The sequence below is a fragment of the Rhinopithecus bieti genome, unplaced genomic scaffold, assembly GCF_001698545.2.
Source record: "Rhinopithecus bieti isolate Rb0 unplaced genomic scaffold, ASM169854v2 scaffold_4830, whole genome shotgun sequence".
Classification (NCBI taxonomy): domain Eukaryota; kingdom Metazoa; phylum Chordata; class Mammalia; order Primates; family Cercopithecidae; genus Rhinopithecus; species Rhinopithecus bieti.
In genome coordinates, this window is record NW_016804529.1 from 151,228 (window position 1) to 169,947 (window position 18,720).

The following is an 18,720-nucleotide window of genomic DNA, read 5'->3' on the forward strand; positions in this document are numbered from 1 at the left end:
GNTTCTCAAAAGAAGACATTCATACAGCCAACAGACACATGAAAAAATGCTCATCATCACTCGCCATCAGAGAAATGCAAATCAAAACCACAATGAGATACCATCTCACACCAGTTAGAATGGCAATCATTAAAAAATCAGGAAACAACAGGTGCTGGAGAGGATGTGGAGAAACTGGAACACTTTTACACTGTGGGTGGGACTATAAACTAGTTCAACCATCGTGGAAAACAGTGTGGCGATTCCTCAAGGACCTAGAACTAGAAATACCATTTGACCCAGCCATCCCATTACTGGGGATATACCCAAAGGATTATAAGTCATGCTGCTATAAAGACACATGCACGCATATGTTTATTGCAGCACTATTCCCAATAGCAAAGACTTGCAATCAACCCAGATGTCCATCAATGACAGACTGGATTAAGAAAATGTGGCACATATACACCATGGAATACTATGTAGCCATAAAAAAGGATGAGTTTGTGTCCTTTGTAGGGACATGGATGCAGCTGGAAACCATCATTCTCAGCAAACTATTGCAAGAACAGAAAAGCAAATACCATATGTTCTCACTCATAGGTGGGAATTGAACAATGAGATCACTTGGACACAGGAAGCGGAACATCACACACTGGGTCCTATTGTGGGGAGGGGTAGTGGGAAGGGATAGCATTAGGAGATATACCTAATGTAAATCACGAGTTAATGGGTGCAGCACACCAACATGGCACATGTATACCTATGTAACAAACCTGCACGTTGTACACATGTACCCTAGAACTTAAAGTATAATTAAAAAAAAAAAAAAAAAGAGCCCTTACCTGCCGGGGAAAGGGCAGAAAGCCCTGCTGCCTTCAGGCACAGGTGAAACCCCACTGCAACTGAGGAGGAGAAAAACAACGGGAAGGAACAATAAAACATCCTGGTTCCAGACTATTAGAGGTCCCAAACTGCTGGAAGAAAGGCAGGAACACTTACATGACAAAACTTCAAAAAATTCAAAAACAACTGACCTGCCTAAGAATGAGACTGCACCAGAACAAAAGATAGTGCTCCCACTCCTTCTCCCAAGCAGTATCATAAGTGTCAATTACGAGAGGAGTCTGCAGCTAGAAGAATGGAAAGCATGGTGGTGGGTCCTCTAGAGATACTTCACAAAGGAAACACCAAAATCTGAAAGTGGAGACATTAACAAAACCTGGCAAACCAGCCCCACCCTACGAACAGAGTAATGTAGAGGAATTTGAAGACTATTATAGCAACAGCAAAACGCAAACCCAGTTAGCTCCAGACTAGATTGACTCAAACCCTCACAGTGCAGTTCACTCTTGAATAACATGAGTTTCAACGGTGTGGGTTTACTCATACATGGATTTTCTTCTAAGTCTGCCACCAGTAAGACAACGCAACTCCTTTTCCTCCTCCTCTTTCTACCTACTGTACATGAAGACAATGAATATGAACACATGATGATCCACTTAATAAATAGATACATTTTCTCTCCCTTCTGATTTTGTTAAAAATATTTTCTTTCCTCTTGCTTACTTCATTATAAGAATGTCATCTATAATACATTTAACATACAAAATATGTGTTCATCAACTGTTTTTGTTAGCAGTAAGGCTTCCAGTCAATAGTAGGCTATAGTTAAGATTTGAAAAAGTCAAAAGTTATACATGGATTTTTGACTGCATGGGGCCGTCATCACTCCTAACCCCTGTGTTATTCAAGGGTCAACTGTACAAGTTTAGCAAGCTTAGCCTGATTTCTCATATGGAATGGCTCCTGGGAAAACCTTAGAGATATAGGGACTGTAATTCTTAAAAAGCTCCTCTAAAACTTTATGAGGCTTCTCCCTCACTCAAATGAAATAGAGCAGCAGGGACAGCAGACTTCACGCCAAGGTAACAAAATGAGGGCACTAAAGCTAGCACACACACACAAATGTTTCCCAAGTTAATGCAAAGAGTAGGGAATGAAAAGATGAGAGAGATGGGAAGAGAGGAACAACACTGGGCTGATCAGGTACAAGACATCCGCATGACTCAGACCAAGGTGGAAGATGGCAGAAATGGTTGGGGAAGGCTGAGCTACCCACGGTCCTAGGATGGAAAGTCTGAGAGAGGCAAGATTCTCTGAAGGTTGTAAAGAGGCAGAGTCAGGATCATCCTCCAAATAGTGAGTTAATGAGTGTATTGTATATCCTGGGCTTGCTTCATGGGGCATGCAACCAATGGAGCAGCATAGTTGATGCCCTATGATCTTCATCTTTAAATTCTTCATAATTTTATCTTAATGTGTGTTTTATAAATGAAGTCAAATGAGCCAAAAATAACTTGTGTGAGGGCTTCTCAGCTCACATGTGGTCTTGGCTCTCATCACTTCACCTCCCCAGCACTGATTCTCTGCCATCTGCTTCCCACCGTCTGGGGCCACAGGCAATTCCTGCCTTCCTGTCCACCACCACCCTGCCACTCTCTGCCCATACAGCCATCTGATCTCATCAGCAGAGGAGGCCCCTTCTGCCATCACCTTTCACAATTATCTCGCTTCTGGCAGGGGCACAAGGAGAATAAGATTTGGGGGCATGCATCTCACAGTATCTGCACAGAGCTTGGCTTTAGCCCCATCCCCACCCAGGCTGCACCACAGAGTGTTTTGAGACAACTCAGGACAACCTGCTATCCCTTGATCCAATAATCAAGTGCATCTCCATACAGTGGTTGCAATTTCATGGTGGTCACCCATCTGTAGAGGGTTGGAGTGGCCACGGTGGGAAGGGGAGGCTGACTTCCTCTTCCCAGCAAGAGGAACCCAGCAGCCAGAGGGCAACTTGCATGGGCTCAGAGTCATGGAGTGGGGCCCCTGGGCACCTAAGAGCCTCTGTGTTCACCCTGTGAGTATCCCTGTGCCCGAGGGGTACAACATTAGCAAAATAAACAAATAAACAAAAATAACAAAACAAAACACCATAACAAGTTGAGACAGAGAGAAAGAGACAGAAACTTTAGAAGGAACGAGAAAGTTTTATATTTTAATACTTTTAAAAGCACTCTTATCCTGCCTATTTGAACACAGACCTGCTATGCTCTGAATCTTTGTGTCTTCCCAAAACTCATATGTTGAAATCTAACCCCTGATGTGATGTTAGTAGGAAGTGGGGCCTTTGGGAGGTGATTAGATTGAGATTGGAGCCCTCATGAATGTGATCAGTTCCCTTATAAGAGACCCAAGAGAGACCCCTGACCCCTTCCACCATGTGAGGACACATCCAGAAAGTGTACTCTATGTACCAGAAAGCAGGTCTCCACTAGACACTCAATCTTCCTTGATCTTCCCAGCCTCTATAACTGTGAAAAATAAGTTTATGCTATTTATAAGCCACCCAGTCTGTGGTATTCTGTTTTAGCAGCCTGAATGGAGAATGAAAGGTCCCCAGATTTTTATTCTTTACAACCCCACAAATTATGTGGCCTGCACCCTTGAGTATGTGGTCAGAAAAGGAAAGAGAAGTCAGTTTACATTTGATAAGGAGAAGAAAGAGAATTAACTAATTGAGAAATGGAGTTCCGGGACCAAAGGTCTGGGAGCTGATCAGAAACACCAGGGGCATAAAATATGCTAAAGAAGGAAGAAGCAGGAGAAGAGGAAGTTGGGCGCAGATTGGAAAGAGAAGTGGAGCCAAGCCACAAGTTTCTCCACCCCAACTTATTGTGGGCAGAGCTGATCTTTATCAGAGATGCAGGCAGTAGCTGGTAAGAGTCATAGTCCTACTGTGGGTCTGCAACTTTCCCAGCCAACTCCACTCCTGAGTGTACACTCAGCTATGGGGGGTACAGGGCAGGATCTGAATGAGGGAATGGAAGGGAACAGGGCTTCTTGGAAGCTGTCTGGGGGTGCTGAGAAATTGAGGGTGGGGGCTGAGAAACAGCAGAATGCTAGCCAAAACTCAAGAGATAAGATAGGTAGGGAAGGTGACCAGGATCAGAGAAAATGAAAATAATTAAGAGAGAAGGAGATGGCTATCACTGATCACTGATAATTTTGTGCTCCCTGGACACAGGAAACCCCAGAGAAGAAAACTATGGTGAATAACATATACCCTGATTAGAACTCAATCAGACAGGTGTCCCAGCTATCCTTGGCAAGTCCAGTATTCTTCCCTTTGCCACCAAACCTTTCCCCAGGATCCACTTTCTTGAATCACTGGTGTTCACGCAAAAGCATGTTCCTGTTCACTGTAACAGCTCTTATCTGTTGCTCCCCCAAAGCCGAACATGGCTTCTAAATTCTTCCTTCCCCAGTGAAGCTCTCCTCAGAACCCAGATATGAAAGCTCCCCTCCCGACATGGTCTCATCTCATCTGACTTCCCCCTCTTCACTAACAGAAACCTCAATTTCCTGGCCAAAGAAACCACTGCCTCTCATAACCACATGACTTTTCTGGGCTTGTCATCTTCCCTCTCACTCTGCTTGAAGTTTTTCCTTGCCATTCTGGCTTCCGGCAGGTCTCGCTTTATCTGCCTGTGTGCTGCTGGCCTCTCACAGCACATCTCTTGCAGTAAAAGGAGCTTTAGACTGAATCAAGATGAGCCCCCACATGGGACTCCTGTTGGACATTTTGAATTGGAGAGATCCTTAACACTTTGGCCTCAGTTTCCTTATCTGTAAAATAACTAGATTGAAAGAACTGAATAGTCGCTAATGTCACCATGGCTTAGTCTTTGTGTCTTAACCTTGCTCCTGTTCCTTCCCATACACGTGTTCTTCTTCCTCCATCTTTCTCACTATTCTGTGTCTTCACTGTCATCCTCCCTTAGCCTTTATCTCAGCGCCGAGAGCCTCCTCTTCGTTTTCTCATACTTCCTATCCATTCAATTTAACCTCAGTCCCTCCTCCTGGACTCGCTTTCCTAACTAAAGCATTGCCTTGTCACATGACCCTTGGATTTCTGTGTGTAATACATGAAACAGCCAGGGATCCTGCCTGTGGAAAGACAGCACACTACATGACTTGAAAAGACATACTAATACAAAACACCCAGAAATGCAAGATTGTTTTAAATAATTTTTAAATGTATAAGCTACATTTACAATGAAATAAAGGAAGTCCTCTAAGGGGCAAAGTAAAGAAATGGAAACCCAGAGAGGCAAACAGGATCCATAACTGGACATACTAAGCATTCTCTTGTATAGATCCCTAGGAGTTTGGCTACTGTTAGTCACTTGAATCAGGAAACAAGGCCTTAGGATGAAAAAAAAAAATGGTAATAAGAGTTGCAACTGAGGCTCCTGCTACATCTTCACTTCAGTGATAGAATGGACGAATAGACTATAAAAATAAATCCATCCAATTTTATGGATTGGTTTTTCAGTTTTTCTCCTTCTGAGGATTGCTAATTACAGGTCTGAGTTTGAAGTTCAAAAGTATCTACTTGCATGAGCCTGAAATTCACAAGCTAAGAAATTAATTTTAAAAGTAATTCCAGGCTGGGCATGGTGGCTCACGCTTATAATCTCAGCACTTTGGGAGCCGGAGGTGGGCGGATCACTTGAGTTCAGGAGTTTCAGACCAGCCTGGCCAACATGGTGAAACTTCGTCACTACTGAAAAGACAAAATTAAGCCAGGTGTGGTTGCGCACTACTGTAATCTCAGCTACTCAGGAGGCCGAGGCACGAGAATGTCTTGAGCCCAGGAGGTGGAGGTTGCTGTGAGCCGAGATCGCGCCTCTGCACTCCAGCCTGGGAGACAGAGCAAGGCTCTGTCTCAAAACAAAACAAAACAAAACAAACATAATTCCAGGTGTGCCACCTGCTGAAAGTTAAAGCAAAGTTCATCTCAAGAGAACCACCCTCAATACAAGCTGCAAAGGATATTTCACAAAAAGCCTTTCCTAAGGTGAGGTCGCCATCCATAATTAGCACTGGGAGAAAGATTGCATGATGAAGGAAAGTTGGCAGACAGAATAGTTTTGTTTCCCTAAGATATAACATATAGAGGAATTTATATTTTAAAACCTTAAAGTCGGCCGGCGGGCCACGGTGGCTCAGCCCTGCTATATCCCAGCACTTTGGGAGCCTGGAGACCGGACGGATCACGAGGGTCAGGAGATCGAGACCATCCTGGCCTAACATGGTGAACCCGTCTCTAACTAAAAAACTACAAAAAACTAGGCCGGGCGAAAGTGGCGGGCGCCTGTATCCCAGCTACTTCGCTGAGGCTTGAGGCAGCGAGAATGGCGCATAAACCTGAGAGGCGGAGCTTGCAGTGACTGAGCATCCGGCCACTGCCACTCCACCTGGGCCGACAGAAACGAGACGTCCTGTCTCAAATAATAAATAATATAAATAAATAAATAAATAAATAAAATAAAATAAACCTTAAAGTCAAAAAGGTTTGAAAAAAGACATTATCAAAAAATACCAAGAATATTTTAAAGCAAACTAAACTTCTAAAAAGATAAACTCTAATTACTATAATTAAAATATCAATAAGTGGATTAAACAACAAAGACAAAAGCAATTTAAAATACTTCTAAATTGGGAGAGCTGAAGAATTTCCTCTACTGCAATATAGAGATAAAGAAGTGTTGAATATGAAAGAAGTTAAGACATATGAAAATTAGTATGAAATCCAGTATGAGCCCAATAGGAATTTCATTAAAAGACAAAACACATAATTGGAAGAGGAAATACTTAAAGAAAGCATGGCTGAAAATTTTCCAGAAGTAATGAAAGATATGAATGTTTAGATTCAAAAAAGACAGAAGCACCAAAGCAGAATTAATAAGTTTTTAAAATAATCTTTATTTTCATAGTGAAGAGCAAAACTTAAAGATGTAGATAGCTCAGAACATAAGACAATAGAAAGCAAAGTTCCTTTTATTATATTTCAGTCATTATATTTCAATTATAAACAATCAGTTGCCTACAAATATCAAGTGTTATGCTAAACACTTAGATTACAAACAGTAGAAAGATAAAAGCTCAAACTCTACAGAAAGAAACCTGTAAATCAATCATAAATATAGAGTGTGATAATTCTCTCGTGAGAGAAAGTATAGGGAAATGAACAAACCTGATTAAATCTCTCTGCTCCATATTTTCACTGTTTGCATGGCTTTGCACACTCTGAGCACCAGACTTTTGGCTGCAATAATCAGGCATAAATATTATGGCAATAATTGTTGCCATAATATTTATATATTTTTTCCTATTGAGTTGTTCGAGTTCCTTATATATTCTGGTTATTAATCCCTTGTCAAATAGATAGTTTGCAAATATTTTCTCCTATTCTCTGGGTTGTCTCTTCACTTTGTTGTTTCTTTGCTTTGCAGCTTTTTAACTTGGCATGATCCCACTTGTCCATTTTTGCTTGGTTGCCTGTGTTTTGGAGGTATTTTTCTCAAGAAATCTTCATCCAGTCCAGTGTCCTAGGGAGTTTCCCCGGGGTTTTCCTGTAGTAGTTCCATAGTTTGAGGTCTTGGATTTAATTCTTCAATCCATTTTGATTTGATTCATGTGTACAGTGAGAGATACAGGTCTAGTTTCATTCCTTTGCATGTGGATATCCAGTGTTCCCAGCACCATTTACTAAAAAGACTGTCCTTTCCTCAGTGTATGTTTTGGTACCTTTGTCAAAAATGCATTCACTGTAGATGTATGAATTTATATCTGGGTTCTCCATTCCATTCCATTGATCTATGTGTCTGTTTTTAGGCCATTGCCATGCTGTTTTGTTTACTATAGCTCTGTAGTATAATTTGAAGTCAGGTAATGTGATTCCTCTAGTTTTGTGCTGTTTGCTAAAGATAGCTTTGGCTTTTCTGCATCTTCTGTGGTATCATATAAATTTTAGGATTATTTTTTCTATTTCTGTGAAGAATGTCATCGGTATTTTGATAGAGATTGCTTTGAATCTGTAGGTTACTTTGGGTAGTGTAGATGTTTTAATGGTATTGATTCTTCCATTCCATGAACATGGAATATCTTATTTGTGTGTGTCTACTTTAATTTCTTCCATCAATGTTTTATAGTTTTCATTGTAGATATCTTTCACTTGTTTGGTTAACTTAATTTCTAGCTATTTTTTAGGAATTTTTTAGCTATTGTAAATGAGATCACCTTCTTGGTTTATATTTCCAATTGTTTTCTGCTGGCATATAGAAATGCTGCTGATTTTGTATGTTGGTTTTGTATCCTACAACTTCACTGAATTTGTTTATCACTTCTAATCGTTTTTTGGCAAAATTTCTGGATTTTTCCAAATATAAAATCACAGCATTTACATAGAAAGATAATTGGACTTCTTCCTTTCCAATTTGGATGCTCCTTATTTCCTTCTTTTTTCTGATTGCTTTAGCTAGGACTTTCAGTACTATGTTGAAAAACAGTGGTGAAAATGGGCATCCTTTTCTTGCTCCAGATCTTAGAGGAAAGGCTTTCAGCTTTTTCCCCATTCGGTATGATACTAGCTGTGGGTCTGTCATATATGGCTTTTATTTTGTTGAGGTTTGTTGCTTCCATACAGTTTTTTGAGGCTTTTTATCATTAAGGAATGTTGCATTTTATCAAAGACTTTTCCAGCATCAACTGAAATGATCATATGATTTTTGTCCTTCATTCTATTGATATGATTACTGGATCAAATCAATTTATTTGCATATGTTGAATCATCCTTGCATCCCTGGGATAAATCCCACTTGGTAATGATGAATGATCTTTTAACGTGCTGTTGAATTTGGTTTGCTACTATTTTGTTGAGGATTTATGCCTCAGTATTCATCAGGGATATTGGCCTGTAGTTGTGTGTGTGTGTGTGTGTGTGTGTGTGTGTGTGTGTGTGTGTGTATCTTGTCTGGTTTTGATATCAGGATAATACTGGCCTCATACAATGAGATTGGAAGTATTCCCTCCTCTTCTATTTTTTGAATAGTTTAAGTAGGATTGGTATTAGTTCTTCTTTAAATGTTTGGTCAAGCTCAGCAGTGAAGCCATTGGGTCCCAGGATTTTCTGTGCCGTGAGACTATTTATCATGGCTTCAATCTCATTACTTGTTATTGGTCTGTTCAGATTTTGGATTTCTTCATGGCTGAGTCTTTTTAGGTTGCATATGTCCAAGAATCTATCCATTTCTTCTAGGTTTTCCAATTTATTGGCATACAGTTGCTCATAGTGGCCACTAATGATCCTTTAAATTTCTGCATTGTAAGTTGTAATGTCTTCTTTTTCACTCCTGATGTTTTTATTTGGGACTTCTCTCTTTTATCTTAGTTAGGCTACAGCTTTGTTGATTTTGGTTACTATGCCAATCTCTCCCTATACCTCCTCTATAAGGCCAATCGCACTTAGATTTGCCCTTTTGAGGGCTATTTTCTAGATCTTGTAGTCATTCTTCATTCTTTTCTATTTCTTTTCTTTCGTCTTCTATGACTGTGTATTTCAAATAGCCTGTCTTAAAGCTCACTAATTTTTTTTCTGCTTGATCGATTCTACTGTTAGGAGATTCTGATGTGGGCCAGGCACAATGGCTCACGCTTGTAATCACAGCACTTTGGGAGGCTATGGTGGGAGGATCACTTGAGCCCAGAAGTTTGAGACCAGCCTGGGCAACTTGAGGAGACCACCATCGCTACAAAAAAAATATTTAAAAAATTATCTGGGCATGGTGGCATGTGCCTGTGTTCCCAGCTACTTGGAAGGCGGAGGTGGGAGGATTGCTTGATCCCAGGAGGTCGGGGCTGGAATGAACTATGATTGTGCCACTGCATTCCAGCCTGAGTGACAGAGCAAGACCCATCTCCAACACTCTGGTGAATTCTACAGTATATGAATTGCATTTTTCAACTCCAGAATTTCTGCTTGATTCTCTATAATTATTTCAATCTCTTAGTTAAATTTATCTGATAGGATTCTAAATTCCTTATCTGCTTTATATTGGATTTTGTTAAGCTTCCTTAAAACAGTTATTTTGAAGTATCTGCCTGAAAGGTCACATATCTCTGTCTCTCCATGGTTGGTCACTAGTGCCTTATTTAGTTCATTTAGTCAGGTCATGTTATTCTGGATACTCTTGATGCTTATGGATGTTCACGAGTGTCTGGGCATTGAAGAGTTAGGTATTTATTGTAGTCTTCTCAGTCTGGGCTTATTTCTACCCATCCTTCTTGGGAAACTTTTTCAGATATTTGAAGGAACTTAGGTGTTATGATCTAAATATTTGGTTATTGTAGCTATATTTGCTTTGGGGGACACCCCAAATCCAGTAATGCTATGGCTCTTGCAGACTGATAGAGGTGCCACCTTGGTGGTCTTGGGTAATATTCAGGAGAATTCCCTGGATTGCCAGGCAGAGACTCTTGTTCTCTTTCCTTACTTTCCTCCAAACAAAAAGATTTTCCGTCTCTGCCTTGAGCTGCCTGGAGCTGGGGGAGGGATGACACAAGCACCCCTGTGGCCACAACCACTGGGACTGTGCTCTGTCAGACCTGAAGGCATAACAGCACTTGGTCTTTCCCAAGACCCACAGTGACCACTGCCTGGCTACTGCCTATAGTCACTCAAGGCCTTAGGGCTCTCAAATCAGCAAGTGGCAAATCTAACCAGGCTTGTCCTTACCTTCAGAGTGGCAAGTTGCCCCCAGCCCTGGGCAGGTCTGGAGATGCTTCTGGAGAGCCAGGATTTAGAGTTGAGAACCTTTGGATTCTACCTACCTCTGTATTCTACTGCAGCTGAACTGGCACTAAAACCACAAGACAAAATCCTTCCTACTCTTCCCTCCCCTTTCCTCAAGCACAGAGGTCTCTCCCCAGGGCCACCACTGCCCGAGGCCCACAACAAGTACTGCTCAGCTACTGCTGATGTTTACTCAAAGAACAAGGGCTCCTCAGTCTGTTTGTGGTGAACGCTGCCAGACCTGAGTGTCTCTCTTCATGGCAGGGGATTTCCCTCTAGCCCCGGTCAGGTCCAGAAATGCCATCCAGGAGCCAAGGTCTAGAATCAGGGACCCCCAAGTGACCACTTAGTGCTCTACCCTACTAGCCAAGCTGGTACCCAAGTTGCAAGACAAAGTTCCCTTTACTTGTCTCTCTCTTTTCCTTAAACAGAAGGGGTCTCTTTCCATGGCTACCACAGCTGGGAATGTGCTGGGTCACACCTGAAGCCAGCACATCTCTGAGTCTCTCACAATGCCTGCAGAATATACTGCATAGCTACCACTGTTGATTATTCAGGGTCCATGGGCTCTTTAGTCAGCAGGTGATGAATCCTGACAAAAACAGGTCCTTCCCTTCAAGGCAGTAGGTCTCTTTCTGGCCCAGGATGTGTCTAGAAATGTCATCTAGGAGCTAAGGGCTGAGATGGAGGCCTCAGCGCTCTTCCTAGTGCCCTATTTATTGTGGCTGTGTTGTGGGATTTAGGAGGATGAGAGAGACCTTGGGTTAAAACAGGGGAATCTTTTATTGAGTGCACTCAGGCCCAGCAGACTCACGTCCAAAGACAGGACCTGGAACAAAGACAGCACTTGACTTTTATACACACTTCACAAAAGAGGGTGGGCGAACTTGAAGCAAGCTTACAGTGGCATGAAAGCAGGGATACAGAAGCAGGACAAAGACAGTCAGTCAAACTGTAACAGGTTCACAACTCAGGATTGCATACAACCATTGCTGTGCAACCCAGATGTCCATTATCTAGGTTTGCCTAGGCACAGACTTATCCCATAACCTTCACTATGGTGCCTAGACAGCTGTAGCTCAGGCCTGCTTAGGTTTCTCATGACCTTCGCCGTACTTCTTAGATAAAACAGAATACTTGAAGTTACTAGTTACAGAGAACAAGAATATATAAACTCATACCATAAAACAAAGGGAAATTTGTTTTTCTTCTCCGTATGTTGAGGGAGTGCTGGGAGAGTCTCCAGAGCACATTAGATAATGTTATCAAGACTCTTCCCGGGTCTGGGCTGTGCCTGTTGCTGCCTCTGGGACCAGTCAACCTAATACAGGAAAGCTTATTTTCTTTCTTTTAATTTTATTTTCTTTAATTTCCCACCTCAGCTGAGCTCATATCCAAGGTGCAAGACAAAGTCCTCTTTACTTTCCCCCATCCTTCCTCAAGCAGAGAGAAGCAGTCTCTCCTGGAGCTGTAAGCTTCACTGTCTGGAGTTGGGGAGGGGTGATGCAAGCACTCCTTCAACCACCCTGGCTGGTGTCTCATTAGGTTGCATACACCCCAAGTCCACTGGCTCTGAGCTCCACACAGCACCAGGACTTGCTCAGGAATTGCAGTTTTGTGGCCTCGACTACCTTTCAAGTTTACTTAAGACCCCATAGCACTTTAGCCCAGGGCTTTAGCATGGCTTACCAGAATGATTTGCTTCTGATTCGGGCTAATCTAAATGCTCCCCCTGCAGGTTCTGCCCCATGTTGTTTTCCAGTAAAAAAGCAACATGGGGCAGCACTAAGTTTCCAATGCAAAGTCCCACAATCATTGCACTCTCCCTTTCCTAAGCACACAGATTCTCTCTCCATGCCAAGCGACTACTGCTGGGGAATCAAGGAGGGGTAGTGTAGGTGATTCAAGACTGTCTTTCCTACCTACTTTAGTGCCTCTTTCCTTAACAGGATATTAAAGTCAAGTGATGTGACCACTCACCTGATTTTTGGTTCTTAGGAAAGTGCTTTTGTGTGGATAGTTGTTCAGTTTGATTTTCTTCAGGGGAAATGAATGCTAGAGGCTTCTCTTTGGCCATCTTGCTATACCTCCTATCAAGTTATGAAATTTTTAAAGTTACATCTGGGCACAGTGGCTCACGTCTGCAATTTCAGCACTTTGGGAGGCCAAGGCAAGCAGATTCCGTGAGTGCAGGAGTTTGAGACCAGCCTGGGCAAATGGAGAAACCCATATTGACTAAAACAAAAATTAGCCAGGTATGGTGGTGTGTGCCTGTAGGCCAAGTTATTTGGGTGGCTGAGGTGGAAGACTCTGAGGTGGGATTTCAAAAGAAAACATAGCAAAATTAATCAGCTAATTCAAAAGAAGGCAAGAAAAGAGGAATAGATGAATAACAAAAAAGAAAAAATAAACATAAAACAAATAGTAAAACAATAGATCTAAATCCAACCTATCAATAATTACTATGTTAAAGGACCAAACACCAATTAAAAAGTACATGTTGTCAGAATGGATATAAGTGCAAGACATAACAATATGTTGTCAACCAAAAAAAACCCACATTAAACTTAAAGACACATAATGTGACAGCAGATTGATGGATTGATTGAAAAAGAAAAATGATACAAATATTAAGCATTAAAAACTCTACTGATTTTACTAATATAATGTAAAATAGACTTTAAAACAAAGAGTATTGTCAGAGACAAAAAAGGATAGTTTATAATGATAAATGGATCAACTCATTTGAAAACCTAACAACCAGTAAGGTGTGAATCAGAAACTTTAAAGAAAAATGGATATGTTCATTATTTAGATTGTGGTGATAGTTTCATGAGTGTATATACATATCAAACATCAAATTGTGTACATTAAATACAAGCAGCTTAATATATGTTAGGAGCTGAAAATACTAAATATAAGTGAAAAGAAAAGTTACGCCTATTTGTAAAGAATTATTTAATCAGTCAACCTTCAATTAAGACAACAAACCTTCTGCACAGCAAAAGAAACTACCATCAGAGTGAACAGGCAACCTACAGAATGGGGAAGAAAAATTTTTGCAAATCTACTCATCTGACAAAGGGCTAATATTCAGAACCTACAAAGATACTCAAACAATTACAAGTGAAAAAAAAAAAAAAAAAACACCATCGAAAAGTGGGCAAGGGATAGAACAGACATCTCAAAAGAAGACATGCAATACAGCCAACAGAACACATAAAAACCCATACATCACTGCCCCATCAGGAAAGCAAATCAAAACCCACCAAATGAGATACCATCTCACACCAGTTAATGAATGGCAATCATTAAAAAATCAGGAAACACAGGTGTGGAGAGATGTGAGAAATAGGACAAGTTTTACACTGTGGTGGGACTGTAAACAGTTCACCATGGTGGAAAACAGTTGGTGCGACCTCAAGGATCTAGAAACTAGAAAAACCATTTGACCCAGCATCACATTACTGGGATATACCCCAAAGTATATAAGTCATGCTGCTATAAAGACCACATCACACGTGATGTTTATTGGGCACTATTCACAATAACAAAGACTTGGAATCAACCCAATTCCATCAACGACAGACTGGATTAAGAAAATTGCACATATAGCATGCCATGGAATACTATGCAGCCATTAAAAAGGATCAGTTTGTGCCTTTGTAGGGACCATTGGAATGGCAGCGGAAACCAATCATGGGCCTCGCAAACTAATCGCAAGATACAGGAAAAGCAATACCGACATGTTCTCACTCATAGGTGGGAATTGAACAATGAAGCAACTGGACACAGGAAGGGCAACATCACACACCAGGGCCTATTGTGGGGAGGGGGGAGGGAGGATGGATAGCATTAGGAAATATACCTAATATAAATGACAAGTTAATAGGTGCAGCACACCAACATGGCACATGTATACATATGTAACAAACCTGCATGGTGTGCACATGTACCCTGGAACTTAAAGTATAATAATAAAAAAAAAAAGACAACAAACCCACATTCTACAGAATTTAGATTATACAGATTTCTGATAAGGATGATTTATGATAAGAGAAAGGTGTGTGTGATTCTATTCTGAGGGGTTCTGAATCAACTATATTGTAGAGTGGGGAGGCTAGTGAGATGGCACATAATGTCTTCTCCTATTTCCAAAAAATTCATTGCCCCTGAGAATCCCTTAAGAACAAGCAAGGAGATCACCAGTGAGAAATACCTATTTAAAATGGAGTTTCTTTGAGATCCAGACAACAAACTCATGCTTATACTAATCTTCCACAAAGCCCAGCCTCTGTGATGGAGACTGTTAATACCTTCTTCCCAGAACACAAATGATGCATGTACTCATTCTATAATTCTTAGTATCCCCAACATCCTAGAAAATGTTCACTATCAGAAAATTTGATGTCTTTCACATAGCATTCTAAGAATGTGCTTTTGCAAATCCCACTCGCAAAAGAATTTCAAAAACAATGTAACTGTACCACATACTTTTAAGCTGACATCAAAAATTTTCCTCATAAATTTAAGTAGTTCCAAACAATACAATTCCTACTATGTGTTAGATATTGACACTTTAAAATGAACCTGTTATATCACCCTTTTCAGTATATCTAGAGGAATCTAAATATGATAATTTAATATTTACCATCATTCATTTTAAAAATACTTAAGCAAATATTTTAGACAAAACTACATAATTCAATTTTCACCTTGTATTAGTTTATTTTCAAGCAGCTGATAAGACATACCTGAGACTGGGCAACTTACCAAAAAAAGAAGTTTATTGGACAGTTCCACATTGCTGGAGAGGCCTCACAATCATGGCAGAAAACAAGGAGGAGCAAGTCACATCTTACGTGGATGGCAGCAGGCAAAGAGAGAAAGCTTGCGCAGGGAAACTCCTATTTTTAAAACCATCAAATCTCATGAGACTCATTCACTCCCATAAGAAGAGTGCAGGAAAGACCCACCACCATAATTCAATTGCCTCCCACTGGGTTCCTCCCATGACAGGTGGGAATTGTGGGAGTTACAATTCAAGATGAGATTTGGGTGGAGACACAGCCAAACAATGCCATTCCACCTCTGGCCCCTCCTAATCTCAAGTCCTCACATTTCAAAACCAATCATGTCTTTCCAACAGTCCACAAGAGTCTTAACTCATTTCAGAATTAACTCAAAAGTCCACAGTCCAACATCTCTTCTGAGACAAGGCAAGTCCCTTCTGCCTACAAGCCTGTAAAAGCAAAAGCAAGTTAGTTACTTCCTAGACACAATGAGGGTACAGGAATTGGGTAAATATGGTCATTCCAAATGGGAGAAATTGTCCAAAACAAAGGGGCTGCAGACTCCATGCAAGTCCAAAATGCAGCATGGCAGTCAAATCTTAAAGCTCCAAAATAATCTCCTTTGGTTCCATGTCCTGCATCCAGGTCACACTGATGCAAGAGGTGGATTCACATGGTCTTGGGCAGCCTCCCTTCTGACTGCTTTCATGGGATGGTGTTGAGTGTCTGCAGTTTTTCCAGATACGCAGAGCAAGCTGTCCATGGATCTACCATTCTGGGGTCTGGAGAACAGTGGCCCTCTTCTCACAGCTCCACTAGGCAGTGGCCCAGTAGAGACTCTGTGTGGGGGCTCCAATCCCACATTTCCCTTCCACACTGCCTTAGCAGAGGTACTTCATGAGAGCCCTATCCCTGCAGCAAACTTCTGCCTGGACATCCAGGCATTTCCATACATCCTCTAAAATCTAGGCCGAGGTTTCCAAACTCAATTCTTGACTTCTGTGCACCCTCAGGCTTAATACTATGTGGAAGCTGCCAAGACTTGGGGCTTGCATTCTGTGAAACCATGGCTCAAGTTTTACTTTGGTCCCTTTTAGAAATGGCTGGAGTGGCTGGAATGCAGGGCACCAAGTCCCTAGGCTTCACACAGCATGGGGACCTGGGCCCAGCTGTTAAAACCATCTTTTCCTTCTAGGTCTCTGGGCCTGTGATGGAAGGGGCTGCTGCAAAGGTCTTGGACATCCCCTGGAGACATTTTCCCCACACTCTTGGTGATTAACATTCAGCTCCTCATTGCTTATGCAAATATCTGCAGCCAGTTTGAATTTCTCCTCAGAAAATGGGATTTTCTTTTCTATTGCATTGTCAGGCTACAAATTTTCTGAACTTTTATGCCTTATTTCCCTTTTGAAACTGAATGCCTTTAACATCAAGTCACCTCTTGAATGCTTTGCTGTTTAAAAATTTCTTACACCAAATACCTTAAATCATCTCTCTCAAGTTCAAAGTTCCACAAATCTCTAGAGCAGGAACAAAATGCCACCAGTCTCCTTGATAAAACATAACAAGAGTCACCTTTACTGCAGTTACCAACAAGTTCCTTATCACTATCTGAGACCACCTCAGTCTGGACCTTATTGTTCATATCACTATTGGCACTTTGGTCAAAGCCATTCAACAAGTCTCTAGGAAGTTCCAAACTTTCCCACATCTTCCTGTCTTCTTCTGAGCACTCCAAACTGTTCCAACCTCTGCCTGTTACCCAGTTCCAAAGTCATTCCCACACTTTCAGGATTAATTAATTTTTTAATTTTTATGGAGGAAAGCAGAGAGATACCATGTTCACATTAGTTAACATATAACAATGAAAGAATTTTAAATACAATGTTACATAATTCCTTGAATTCCAGCTAAGTCATACCTCAAAATTCATATAATGATATATCACCAAAAATTTTCAGCAACACCCCACTCTACTGATACCAATTTACTGCATTAGTTTGTTTTCATGCTACTGATAAAGACATACCCGAGACTGGGAAACTTACAAAAGAAAGAGGTTCATCTGACTTACAGTTCTACCTGGCTGGGGAGGCCTCACAATCATGGCAGAAGGCAAGGAGGAGCAAGTCACATCTTATGTGGATGACAGCAGGCAAAGAGAGAGAGTTTATGCAGAGAAACCCCCATTTTTAAAACCATCAGATCTCATGAGACTCATTCACTATCATGAGAACTATGCAGAAAAGACCCACCCCTATAATTCAATCACCTCCCACCAGGTTCCTCCCATGACAGGTGGGAATTGTGGGAGTTACAATTCAAGACGAGACTTAGGTGGGGACACAGCCAAATCATATCACATCTTAAACTCATATTTTCACCTCACTTTCTTTGCATAATTTTATCATAATTTATTATGTTTTATGCTTGAAAGTCTTTTATTAATCACCCTCTCATACTTTGCGCCAATAAAATTGTATACAAATTGAAATTTTAAAACCTAATTTTCTGTGACCCTAACCTCCACATGTTAAAAGCTCTCCTCTAGATGGAGCTATTATTATTATTAATTCAAGATTGATCAAAACAGCCAAAATATATCATAAATTTTAATGTTATTGTTAAACATATAAAACAGAATGGCATTGAAAATACATCTCTTAATGAGATGAATGATATTGAAATTATTTTCAGTTAGTCATATATTTATGGATGAATGTTACTTATTGCTAGAATAAGACAGGGTTTGACACCAACTCTTTTCCAATTTTTTAATTTTTATGGAGGAAAGCAAAGAGATATCGTGTTCACATAAGTTAACATATAGCAATGAAAGCATTTTTTTTATTATACTTTAAGTTCTAGGGTACATGTGCATAATGTGCAGGTTTTTTACATATGTATACTTGTGCCATGTTAGTGTGCTGCACCCATCAACTTGTCAGCACCCATCAACTCGTCATTTACATCAGGTATAACTCCCAATGCAATCCCTCCCCCCGACCCCCAACCCATGATAGGCCCCGGTGTGTGAAGTTCCCCTTCCCGAGTCCAAGTGATCTCATTGTTCAGTTCCCACCTATGAGTGAGAACATGCGGTGTTTGGTTTTCTGTTCTTGTGATAGTTTGCTGAGAATGATGGTTTCCAGCTGCATCCATGTCCCTACAAAGGACACAAACTCATCCTTTTTTATGGCTGCATAGTATTCCATGGTGTATATGTGCCACATTTTCTTAATCCAGTCT

General features: G+C 40.9%; 1 pseudogene; it reads left to right on the forward strand.

Moving 5' to 3' along the window:
• The first annotated feature begins 1,995 nt into the window (after positions 1–1,995).
• LOC108527578 (40S ribosomal protein S10 pseudogene) overlaps positions 1,996–18,720 on the forward strand; it is a 42,125-nt pseudogene continuing 25,400 nt past the window's right edge.